Here is a 14,002-nt window from a genome sequence, read left to right on the forward strand (position 1 = left end):
GAACTGGAACCTTGGGAAGTGTCAGCATTCGAGAGGTAAAGAGTACTTATCCCGTGTTATGCTTGGTGTGGTGGTGGTACTGTGGGAGCTGCAGGAACGGTGCCTGTGCTACTGTGCGGGATTCACTATCATCTACAGTCATATCTTGCTACAAATATGACATGTAAACAACTGCTGGCTGGGTCAGCTTGACGAGTTATATATAACCAGACTACAGTATGGTGGTAAATAAGTTTGGTGTGAAATAATATAATTGATAACTTAAACTCTGCTTGGTCTTGAAGGAAGCCGGCCTCGGGGAGAAAGAGGGTTGTGACGATCTCTGTCTGGGAACCTGTAGGTGTGGGACTGGGACGTCCACCACCTGGGACTCGTGCAGCCCGGCCTCTGCTTCAGGAGGCTGGGGTCGTTCTTGCCCCTGCTGGGGTGGCCCTTCTCTTGCCCCGACCACGGCGGTTTCCGGGTTTGGAGTCCCTGTGCCTTCTTTCAGCAACTTTGAGGTCAACTCCTGAGCTCACAGTTCCTGCGACGGCGCTGGAACCAATCGTATTGACGTTTCCCCTTCCATTTGAGACTTTCAACGCCGTGGAGAGAGGGGGGGGGACTTGCTGCATGGGTAACAGCTTCTCCACCACATCAACCTACCCTGGCTTTGCGCCGTGGAGAGGCCACTCCAGACCGACAACCAGAGCGCAACTCCACAGTCTCCTGAGACTGATGGATGCCTACAACTACTGCCTTAAACTTTGCCACCATCTCACGAGGTTAGTAAAGTATGGTTAACTCTGGAGAAAAAGCTTCTAGGCGTTGTTTACCAGCGTGTGGGTCAAAGAACAGTTGATATTAACCATCTGCAGTGTTTCAGTTATTTATAATTACTTTCTGTAGTTCTTATGTTATAAAGCAGTAACAATGATACCCATTATTTTGTTATATTTTGAATATTCATTATTAATAGGATCATTGTAATGTGTTCAGTAATGAAAACAAAGAAAATTATCTGGTGAACTTGGTAACTATAACAATTCAAGTGTAATACATACTTGTGGTATGTATATTAGTGGTTGTAGCACACAGCCCGCCTAGATATATATATATATATATATATATATATATATATATATATATATATATATATATATATATATATATATATATATATATATTATATATATATATATGTGTATATATATATATGTGTGTGTGTATATCACGAAAATAAACACGTGATTAAGATTGTGACAATGTCAGACCACGGAGGAAAAATGAAACAGGAATTATATATATATATATATATATATATATATATATATATATATATATATATATATATATATATATATATATATATATATATATATATATATATTATAATATGTGGCAGACTCATATTATATATATAATATAATATGAATCTGCCATGGGGAGTGTGGACGCATGTTATGGGGGTATATACAAGCATAAGGTATAAGAAGTGTTATATTTCAGTAATGGTAATGGTTGGTGGCCCTTGTGGTGCCCTAATCAACTCCGCCGCTGACCCTGGCCGCCGCCTTGCAGTGAGTGTCGAGCTGTGTGGCAATGTTTACCAGTGGCTTGGTGTGTTTGGCTGACTACTTGTGTGGTGGTGAACATTTCTACAAGTGTTGATGATTACCGAGGGCGGGGTGGTAAGAGTATTGACGAGGGTGGTGTTGGCAGCCGGCCTGCGTCTCTCTTTGGTCTTCATCTCCTGCAGTGGGACACGGGTTGAAGGGCGACCCCGAGGAGAAGAAGAGGGTGCAACAAGGAATACAGGTGATTATATTTATTTTCTATCTGATAGGTGCTTGGAACAGGGGCTAGGTTACTATTGGTGCTCGAGCCATCTTTCAAAGGGTGTTTTGGGCCTGGAAATGCTTTCTGTTGATGAAACGTGACTAACAATAGACCAGAGAGCAACGTATCAGATCAAAGATGAAAATCCACACAGGAAAAGATAGAAATTATTAAGTGATGCAACAGAACTGCGGTTCTTAGCGACAGACAAAATATGCAGCGAATCAGAAATGTAAATCACCTCATGAATTCAGATATCTGCAGAATGAGGGGGATGATATATGAGAATAGATTCATAACAAGGAGCAATGTCAGTACATGACAGAATATCCATGATCCGAAGAAGCATAATGAATTGTGCATGGGAGAAGTAATCAAGGGATGTCTTAATATATACGACAAGGTCGAGGTCATTGGAAGAGGCTGCCTGCCGTCAGGGATACATCAGACACTGGTGTCGTGCCTGAGGCTTCAGCCAGTACATACAAGGTACCTAAGTACCATGTATGTATGCACCTCTTCACCTAGCAGAAAAATGTGCCTGGGAATTTGAGAGCTGCTATGGGCTGCTTCTTGGGAGGCATAAGCACAAGATAAAGCTTAAGTCAGACAAACGCCACGTAACGAAATTTGTAAAGAAGTTTTAGAAGCTGTGTAAAGGTTGGATTATTTGTCTCAGCCTCGTTACTGTGATGTATTCTCTTCAGTGTTCTCATTATAAACAGACTCGCCATGAAATGGAAGAGATCGTACAATGATACGATTGCAGACGATGAGTCACAATAACGTGACTGAAGATATCAGCTTGATATCTTTAGAAGATATCAGCTTGATATCTTTTGAAGATATCAGCTTGATATCTTTTGAAGATATCAGCTTGATATCTTTTGAAGATATCAGCTTGATATCTTTTGAAGATATCAGCTTGATATCTTTGAAGATATCAGCTTGATATCTTTTTGATGTGTGCTTTGGTCCTCATATATATACGACTTTTTACAATATTTAGGTTAAATTATATATATGGATAGACCAGTGGATAAAAGTAAAGTATTCACTATGTGATAGACAAGGCTTACGGTGCTGTAGTATGGTATCCAACCCTGGAAAAAAAAAGTGATAAAATAGAAAAGTTCTAGAGACGCAACAAAATGGATTCTAGTGATTAAAAATGATCAACTATGGAAGGTGGAAGTCAAAGAAATATTCATCCTGAAAGACAGAGTAAAGATAATATTTGCCAATTATCATCACTGGCAACAATCAAATCAATCTTGAGCAAGATTGTAAGAAGTTACAAATCACTAATCAATGAATTTGTTTAAACCAATCATGGGGGGAACACTAAGACTAATTCGCTTAAGCCAATCATGGGAAGAACGCTAGGAAGAATTTGTTTAAATTAATAAAATGAAGGTATAAAATATTGAACCTAGTGGGATCTCTTATGAGATTATCTTTACCAGTGTAACCCAACATTGGTAATATCTTAACCCCCCCCCCCTCCCCGGCCTCAATATACACACACATCCCACCCTACCATACACTCAGCCCACCTCCACCATACACACAACCGTCCCCCCATCAAACGCACAATTCCCACCCCTACCACACACACCAACCCGTTCTCGCAAATTCGTAAAGTCAATATTGACTTATTAACTACGTGCATAGGTGATATACTAAACATAATAGATACCCTTAAAAAGATTCATAGAAAACACCGACCTTACCTAACCTTGTTAGTATCTTAAGATAAGCATCTTATTGCTTCGTAATTACAATTATTACTTAACCTATACCTATTATAGGTTAGGTAATAATTGTAATTACGAAGCTATAAGATGCTTATCTTAAGATACTAACAAGGTTAGGTAAGGTCGGTGTTTTCTATGAATCTTTTTAAGGGTATCTATTATGTTAAGTATGTCACCTATGCACATATTTAATAAGTCAATATTGACTTATTAAATTTGCGAGAACGGGTTGCACACACACACACACACACACACACACACACACACACACCTTTCCCCTCCACTTAATACACACACGCAACATGTCTCGCACAAACATACATCAAGCACACACACACACGACACCTCAACACACAACACCCGCAAAAATACTACACAACCTAAGGGGTGACAGCGCATGTAACCCCGTTTCCCTTCCTGTTCCTGTATCCCACACAAACACACACTCTCCCCTCTCACCTTAACAATATCCGGCTTGAACATCTTAATTAAGGAATCACTGAGATAGACGACAGCATAGTCAGGTATCATGTTGATACCACCTATGTTGGCGACACTGCTCTGCCCCCAGGAAGACGGCGGGCCTTCCAAGCGAAGGGACATCATCTGGATAAGGTTCCACAGTTGACCCGGTTGAAGGCAGTTAGGGTCGGGGTTGGCTGTCAGACACATCTTGAGGACCCCCATGCTGTTGGTGAGATAGTGTTTGGAGTGATATGGAGTTGTGTATCTCTGTGTGTCGCTCTCTTAAACTAAGACTAGGGTTCATTATGAACGACACTGATATTAATAAAACTTGTAAGCTAATGACTGTTATCCTATTTCAGCTCGCCTGAAGCCTGTCCCTAGAAGTTCTACAACAAAATGTTTCTGACCAAACAGCAAGTTTAGTGTTGGGCCCATCACCCCTTGGAGGGTTACTAACGTCACCTCAACAGCTTACTGACCAGCCAGCAAGTATACTATAGTCCTGAACACCGTCCACGACTACAGTATACTCTCTCAGTGTATGCACCCACAAGCTGGCAACACCGTTCGGTGCATACATCTGTGGTCGATATGTTGTGTAATGTATTTCGGGAACTGGAAATGGTGTCATTTACCTCGTTTAACTAGCTAGCTGTGGTGTCTACTGGCCCGAAGTAAAAAAAAAAGTGATTGAATTAATAGTAATAGCTAAATGAGTAGTCAATAATTATTTTGAGAAATAGTTTTAGTAGTGCAGCATATGTAGCCAACAACAGCAGTTAATGTAATCTAATAGTAGGAACAATAGCGGTAGTTTTAGTACTCCAGGTAAATCAAATTCAATATACATGCTTTCCCTACAGGTAACTGGCACGTCACCGGCAGCCTGGCTACTTGGTCACAAGTCTTGCTGCGAGGAGAAGAGTTCTCTTATCTCCTGACCTCATCTCTCCATACAGGATCTGTAGCAGCATCATCCCAGCCTCACCAGATAACCTTTCTATGGACCTTAAGGTAAGGTGTTTTATTCTAAATGTCTCTACCTCGGTTTTCCATGCTTTCTCGCTCTCGCTATCTGACCTTATCCCTCTCACTACTCCCCCTCTCACTCTCCTTCACTCTTGTCTCCAGCTCCCCAGCCATACTTACACCGCCTGGGCAGTAGAGTCGTTCTGGACCTTGTCGACACAGACGGGTAGCAGGAAGAGAACTGGGCCGAGGTCAGTCACGTTCTGAGGAGACCACTTGGCGGGGTCACCCAGCCTTGACACCAGGGTCACGATTTCACTCAGTGTTAGCTGTTAGGGTGCTAATTTATTAAAGAATGAGCTCTCTCGGTATATCTCTCTCTACACACACACACACACACACCATATATATATATATATATATATATATATATATATATATATATATATATATATATATATATATATATATATATATATTATACATATAGGGACCCACAGCCTCAAAGAAGGAGGCTGTGTGGAGGATATATATATATATATATATGCGGAAAATCCACAGAGAAATATGAAATGAGGTGAACGTTTCGGCTTGTTAAAGCCTTTGTCAACACCAGACTCAAGCCGACTTTAACAAGCCGAAACGTTCACCTCATTTCATATTTCTCTGTGGATTTTCCGCATAAAATGATCAGTGTTTTGTGATCGTCAATTGCATATATATACTAGAAAACGCTCACACATTTGCAATTTTCTGAATGCATCCTGCGCATGACTTTCACGCCTGCACATACCGTAAACTATCAAGTCGTTCACACCCACTAATTTACCAATAACCATTATCATGCAAGGACATATTTACCAACATTTATTTCATGCACTTCCGAAAACAATTAGTTAATAATTGATGCAAAAAAATATATATAAGAGTATGTTTATGCTGGACCGGATGCCAGAACTACCATAACATCAATGTGAAATTGTATACATGTTACAATGTGTAATTGTATCCATACATATACAATAATTGTATACATGTATACAAATATTGACGCAAAAACACCTTTACAAGTCTTGTTGGTCTCTTAAAATACACAAAAGACGCAATTTTGTAAATACAGTACACTTAATCTCTTTTAATTTACTTATATGCATCGTAGAGCATTGTTTATCATGCAAAAATATGACATTGTTAAGATAAATAACACTAGTATGTAATATTGTGACTGAAGCAACAATAGTTGACTTGTACAGTGACCACCACACACTGTACACCTGGTGATTGTCTTGTACAGTGACCACCACACACAGTGTACACCTGGTGATTGTCTTGTACAGTGATCACCACACACAGTGTACACCTGGTGATTGTCTTGTACAGTGACCACCACACACTGTGTACACCTGGTGATTGTCTTGTACAGTGATCACCACACACAGTGTACACCTGGTGATTGTCTTGTACAGTGACCACCACACACAGTGTACACCTGGTGATTGTCTTGTACAGTGATCAGTAAACCTGTATTGACCCTATTGGAGGCAGCTCCTGTTTATATCCACCGAAACAATCAAGTGATCTCAGGTGTGTTAACCTGTAATCTGCTCCACAAATCAAAGTCCTGTTTCCTGACCAGTATTTACCCAGGTCTTTACTGAATTTGAACGTATCCCATTCATATGCATTCTTCCGAGTTTCATTTTGTGTTATATATTAAATACTTTATTAATATTTCCCTTGAAGATCAACTCTCAAGGAGATCATCTCACACATATTTTTGGGGGGTTAAATTCACATGTATTTAACTCCTTCGAGTCTTTGATATGTGTATTTAACCCAAAACTGTAACTCTGGCATTCATTACCTAGAGATGTCCCAGAGAGGAATGAAACGTTGTACCAAATATATCCATCAATGACTGCTACAGTTTCTTTACCATCAATTTTGGTAACTTGATTGCTCTTCTTAATACTGATACTAGTAAAAAAAAAAAAAAATATATATATATATATATATATATATATATATATATATATATATATATATATATATATATATATATATATATATATATATATATATTATATATATATTATATATATATATATATACATACATACATAACTCTAATCCAGACTCATGCACTACATATAGATAATAGATGGTTCAGTGTTTCACAAATTCTGGTCACAATAATCACATGCTAACTACGGACATAGTCCAATTGGACATTACTGTTTTATATTTAACTTTTGAGAGCCAATAGGTAAAGAGAATTTCCTCATAAACATGCAGACTTCTCCACTTGTTAGGGGGGGCAACATTGGAACAGTATTACCACATGCACATGCGGACCTCACCACCTGAAAGCCCTTAAATAATTGCCAACATTTGATACAAATTCTCTGGAAGTAATGGAAAGTGTTACTACATGAACATGCGGACCTTTCTACTTTAGTCCTTCAGTAAACGTTTACACCAATAATCTGGGAAGAATGTTAGGAGATAAGAGTACACATGCGGATAATTAAAACTTGACTACCTCACAGCCAGGAGCAGACGATGTTCCAGCAGTTGATATCAGCGTGCTACACTGTCAACAGCACACAACACCACAGAAAAAATAATTTGAATGCTTGGCTCCAAAGAATTAATTACAAATTAATTCATAGACAAAAGCCTAAAATTGTTGGAATCTTTTAGGAAAATTTGGGGTTTTCTCAGAGGGTTGGTGGAGGGGAGGGGGGAGTGCTGTTTACAAATATTAATTTATGTTTTTTGACTGACTTTGTTGTCAATGTTGGGAATTGGCTCATAAAAAGACAATTGTTATGTTATTAGTGACATATTGTTAGAATCTCTTTCAAGAGTTATAATATCCTGTTAAATTTTTGAGCCAGGAGGCAGTTTTAACATAATACTTTAATTAATGTACCTTGCCTGCGACGCCTTTCACAATATCAAATAAAATTATACAGATTTTTTGCTTAAATACTGAGATTTCATGCGTCTCTAAAGCGGTTTTCACTTTTATTTAGATTTAGAAGCATAATCAACTAAAAGATTTGACTTTTAAGACAGCCTTATAATTCACTTAGAGGTTATATGTTAACAACTGTCTTAAATATTTCTTTATGAATTGCTTTCAAAACCCCACTTAACTTTACTGGCCAATTTCCAGAGGAATAAATCAGCAGTTTTAAGACAAAATAAAGACAAAAATTAATTGCTCTAAGACCAAAAAAGAGGACTTAACAATTCGTATAAAGAATTTACAGTTGATAAAGAGTCGAGTACAAGCACTCAGTGTAGTGGGTGCTCTTAGTGCTGAAGACTTACCATCAACTAGTTAGTCAATCGAGTTAACTAACTCGTTGTTATTTAAGTATTAGATTCACAAGGTGCAGGTGGATTTTCATAGCTAGAAGAAATAGATTTTCATAGCTAGAATAAATAGATTTTCATAGCTAGAATAAATAGATTTTCATAGCTAGAATAAATAGATTTTCATAGCTAGAATAAATAGATTTTCATAGCTAGAATAAATAGATTTTCATAGCTAGAATAAATAGATTTTCATAGCTAGAATAAATAGATTTTCATAGCTAGAATAAATTGATTTTCATAGCTAGAATAAATAGATTTTCATAGCTAGAATAAATAGATTTTCATAGCTAGAATAAATAGATTTTCATAGCTAGAATAAATTGATTTTCATAGCTAGAATAAATTGATTTTCATAGCTAGAATAAATTGATTTTCATAGCTAGAATAAATAGATTTTCATAGCTAGAATAAATAGATTTTCATAGCTAGAATAAATAGATTTTCATAGCTAGAATAAATAGATTTTCATAGCTAGAATAAATCGATTTTCATAGCTAGAATAAATCGATTTTCATAGCTAGAATAAATCGATTTTCATAGCTAGAATAAATCGATTTTCATAGCTAGAATAAATTGGCCAGTTTGTTACATGCAAAAGGTAAAGGCCTAAATAAGAGTACTTTTAGGGACATTATTGCACAAGCATATTATAATAATTATATTAAAGCAATTAACAATAATGTTTTTTGAATTACACTGAAAAGTAATAAAAATATTTTTAAAAGATACAATTTTAAATAAAATCTAAGACTTTGCTCTAAGTATGTGTGTGTGTAATTACTTAAGTGTAACTATCTAAGTGTAGTTACAGGATGAGAGCTATGCTCATGGTGTCCCGTCTTCCCAGTACTATTTGTTGTATAATGCTTTGAAACTATGTGTGTGTGTGTGGGGGGGGGGGTGTACTTACCTAGTTGTGCTTGCGGGGGTTGAGCTGTGGCTCTTTGGTCCCGCCTCTCAACTGTCAATCAACTGGTGTACAGGTTCCTGAACCTACTGAGCTCTATCATATCTACATTTGAAACTGTGTATGGAGTCAGTCTCCACCACATCACTGCCTAGTGCATTCCATCTGTTAACTACTCTGACACTGAAAAAATTCTTTCTAACGTCCCTGTGGCTCATTTGGGTTCTAAGTCTCCACCTGTGTCCCCTTGTTCGCATACCACCCGTGTTAAACAGTTTATCTTTATCTACCCTCTCAATTCCTCTGAGAATTTTGTAGGTAGTGATTATGTCTGCCCATACTATTGTGTCTTCCAGTGTCGTGAGGTGTGTGTGTGTAAATATGACCATACAGATGATGTATACAGTACCTGGCCGACTTCACTCTGGATCATGTTGATGACCTCCTCGTCCGTCTGGGTGATGAGCGTCATACGGTTCAACTCATCGAGGAACCTCTGGGGGACCTTGCCGGCTCCCATCTCTATGAGGTTGGTGACCTCGGACTTGCTGGCAGTCATTAGCATCGCCGGCTGGGAGGAGAGATGCTCGGATGAAGCCAACTTTGCCAACCAAGAGGAAGCCAACAACAACCAACTTTGTTTACCGAGGCTTCCTTAGTATAGGCTCCTATTGTTTGGGATAGTAAGCCTCTTATCTCGACCCTAATGGCAAACGCTTATTCCTTTACCCAGGATGCAACCCACAACAGCTGACTATCTCCATGGTAACTATTTACAATGTGAATGGGCATCAAATGTTAGGAAGTGTGCCCAAACGACTCTACCAATAGGTTGTAAGCCAACTGCACTATCCCCCTGTTTGTGCTTATGGAGGTTGAGCTCTAGATTTTGGCCCTGTCTTTAAATCTTCAACGTATCGTCTTAGATGAGTCCTAGCTCCGTGAAATGCTTTTAATCTTTCGAGTCTCTTGCACCACCAAAACACCCCATATCCACACACACTTCCACCACCAAAACACCCCATATCCACACACACTTCCACCACCAAAACACCCCATATCCACACACACTTCCACCACCAAAACACACATATATACACACACACTTCTACCACCAAAACACACATATCCACACACACTTCCACCACCAAAGCACACATATCCACACACACTCCCACCACCAAAACACACATATATCCACACACACTTCCACCACCAAAACACACATATCCACACACTTCCACCACCAAAACACACATATCCACACACACTTCCACCACCAAAACACACATATATCCACACACACTTCCACCACCAAAACACACATATATACACACACACTTCCACCACCAAAACACCACATATCCACACACACTTCCACCACCAAAACACACATATATACACACACACTTCCACCACCAAAACACCACATATCCACACACACTTCCACCAGCAAAACACACATATATACACACACACTTCCACCACCAAAACACACATATATCCACACACACTTCCACCACCAAAACACCCCATATCCACACACACTTCCACCACCAAAACACATATATCCACACACACTTCCACCACCAAACCACACATATATCCACACACACTTCCACCACCAAAACACCCCATATCCACACACTTCCACCACCAAAACACCCAATATCCACACACACTTCCACCACCAAAACACACATATATACACACACACTTCCACCACCAAAACACAACAAATGATTAGTGAAGTGTGAAAGACAAAGACAAATGTCGTACGTGCATCTCCCTCCAGCCGTCTACAGGGATCTTGTTGAGCATCTGGGAGGCCGTGGCGTTGGAGAAAGACTTGTTCTTGAACCATCCTTTCATCTCCATTGATATTGTGCTGAACCGCTTCCTCCTGGACACGTAACACACACATATATATATATAGTGATAGTTGGTGTTGGTTGTGGTTGATGGTGGTGATAATGATGGTGGTTGTGGTGTTTGGTTGGGGCTGGTGGTAGTGATGATGGAGGTGAAGTGGGTGGTGTAGGGAGGGAAAAGGCAGAGGTACGGAGCAGGTGGAGGAAGAGAGTTAAGTTGTGGGAGTGGGTGGAGGTTTGGTAGTGTGGAGGTGAGGATGTGGGTGGAAGAGGCAGGAAGTGGGCGTGACAGAGGGGGGAGAGAGGACGTAGGGGCGTGGGAGGAGGAGAAGGAGGAGGAAGGAGGGTAGAGGTGAAGGCGTGGAGGTGAGGAAACGTTGCAGTAGCCAAGACCTGCACACAGTAGCCAGGACCTGGGTACAGTAGCCAGGACCTGGGTACAGTAGCCAGGACCTGCGCACAGTAGCCAGGACCTGTGCACAGTAGCCAGGACCTGCGCACAGTAGCCAGGACCTGTGCACAGTAGCCAGGACCTGTGCACAGTAGCCAGGACCTGCGCACAGTAGCCAGGACCTGCGCACAGTAGCCAGGACCTGTGCACAGTAGCCAGGACCTACGCACAGTAACCATGGAAACACTAAACATTGCCATTTGAGCAGTATGAGAAGAGTGGACCTTGTGTACGCTACATATGTGTGTGTGTGAGTACACAGGAGGGCACCAGAGTACACCCTCTCTCATGGTAGCTCAAGTTAACCTCTCTCCTCTGACACCTCACCCCTAACACATTCCCTGGAACACCACTTGCCAATGGGTTTACAACCAGATCCATATTTACTGCTGGGTGAACAGGGGCGAGCATTAATGATCTGTGCCCAGTTGACCCTTCCTGGCCAGGGCTCGAGCCCCCACTTCCCTCTCTCTCTCCTTCAGCCTTGACTTTACAGCTAATCAATATAATTACTAACAATTTATGACACATGAAATTACCTTCAAGTGAGGCGAGCGCTGCTCTTAGGGTATGGTGGGGGAAGAATGGTGGGGGAGGATTGGTAGGGTGGGATGGTGGGGAAGAATGGTGGGGAGAGAATGTTGGCGAGGAAATTAATAATATTTTAGTTTAGTTTTTTATCATAATTTGATAATTATTTTTTATAATTTTTTGTATTATTGCTATTATTCAATTGTCATGAGTGGAAATTTACAGTGTTGGTGCCATTCTTGGCGCCAGTGTTGGCACCCCCGGCGCCAGTGGTGCCACCCCCGGCGCCAGTGTTGGCACCCCCGGCGCCAGTGGTGCCACCCCCGGCGCCAGTGGTGCCACCCCCGGCGCCAGTGGTGCCACCCCCGGCGCCAGTGGTGCCACCCCCGGCGCCAGTGGTGCCACCCCCGGCGCCAGTGGTGCCACCCCCGGCGCCAGTGGTGCCACCCCCGGCGCCAGAGTGTAGAGCAGTAGTGACTCTTGGTCACGCACGACGGGCGGCACTCCGGTCAATGCTTCTCAAATTACCTGCCATTAATGTTCAATTTTGACTTATTTTGAATGCTCATGTAGTCATTGTACACGTAAATGGTATGGCATTTGGCGACTAAACAGTTATTGAAGTACTTAGCTTGTGTGTACATGCGCGCGCGCGAGCTAGCACTCGGGTTGTGTACTAACCTAGGTGTAAACAACTAAGTGTGCTTGTAGAGTATATTAGTTAATTGCAGCCAATTCTGTTTTGTTATTCAGTAATTTATCGTTATCATTAAACAAATAGCTATAAGGAAGCTATTTTGTGTGTGTTAAGGCGTCAATAAATACTAGGAACGTAGTACGACCCTTCTAGTACTCCAATCAATATGTATCTCTAATTTACATGTATTAATCCTCTCTCATTAAGACATTTTGCTTCCTTCCTGAGAGGTACTACCTCACCCAACTGAATTACCACTCCTTGAAATAAGCCAGCCTGCTTCTTTAGCTGCCGTAGAAGTGTCTAGTGTAGGACACTTGAATATTTTAAGACGAGCAAGGAGAAGGCAATTTGACCAACCATCTCAGTTTTGTTGGATTTACGTAAAGCTTTGATAATTTTGTTAAGCGCGATTTCCCTTCGTTGTATCCATTCAAGTTTTTCGTAAATTAAATTCAGCTGAATTATTCTGTACTCGCCTAGTTGTGCTTGTGGAGGTTGTGTTTTGACTCTTTGGTCCCGCCTCTCAACTGTCAATCAACTGGTGTACAGGTTCCTGAGCCTATTGGGCTCTATCATATCTACATTTCAAACTGTGTATGGAGTCAGCCTCCACCACATCACTGCCTAATGCATTCCACATGTTAGCTACTCTGACACTGAAAAAGTTCTTTCTAACGTGCCTGTGGCTCATTTGGGTACTCGGTCTCCACCTGTGTCCCCTTGTTCGCGTACCACGCTCCGTAAGTTCCTCCCTCGGACCAGTCTCAACTCTCAAGAGCTGGTTCCAGGCTCATCGACACCACCAGAGACCAAATGGAATTCCAGTTTCCTGTTTGAGCTCCTCAATCCAGAGAGGAAATGCCTACTGTATCTCCTTGTTCCCGCCCCGCATGTGAGGAACTCGAGAATATTAACATTAATTCATCTTTCATTGTAATCCTCAACTTGTAACACATTCATTATTTTTAGTAAAAGCTTTAATTTATTATGAGCCACCAGTAAAAGTGTTTACTGGCGGCTCATATTTAATATATTTTTAGCGGGCCTTTTGTATAAATGCCAAGAATTCTTACAGCTTGTAGTTGTAATATCTTATAACTGTGGTTGCTGTCAAAGTTATCGAACCATATACTGTATGCACCG

General features: G+C 40.7%; 1 protein-coding gene across 2 annotated transcripts in view; it reads left to right on the forward strand.

The window, feature by feature from the left end:
• LOC123772645 (uncharacterized) overlaps positions 1-14,002 on the forward strand; it is a 72,713-nt gene continuing 58,711 nt past the window's right edge. Inside the window, exons 1-4 of one of the 2 annotated variants that reach the window (XM_069303416.1) lie at positions 7-764; positions 1,489-1,797; positions 4,403-4,582; positions 4,907-5,057. The gene's annotated coding sequence lies outside the window, so the exon portion shown is untranslated. Of the gene's footprint in view, positions 765-1,488; positions 1,798-4,402; positions 5,058-14,002 lie in introns of both variants that reach the window. The other variant, XM_069303418.1, reaches the window with a different exon arrangement.

The sequence above is a fragment of the Procambarus clarkii genome, chromosome 50 (genome assembly GCF_040958095.1).
Source record: "Procambarus clarkii isolate CNS0578487 chromosome 50, FALCON_Pclarkii_2.0, whole genome shotgun sequence".
Lineage (NCBI taxonomy): Eukaryota > Metazoa > Arthropoda > Malacostraca > Decapoda > Cambaridae > Procambarus > Procambarus clarkii.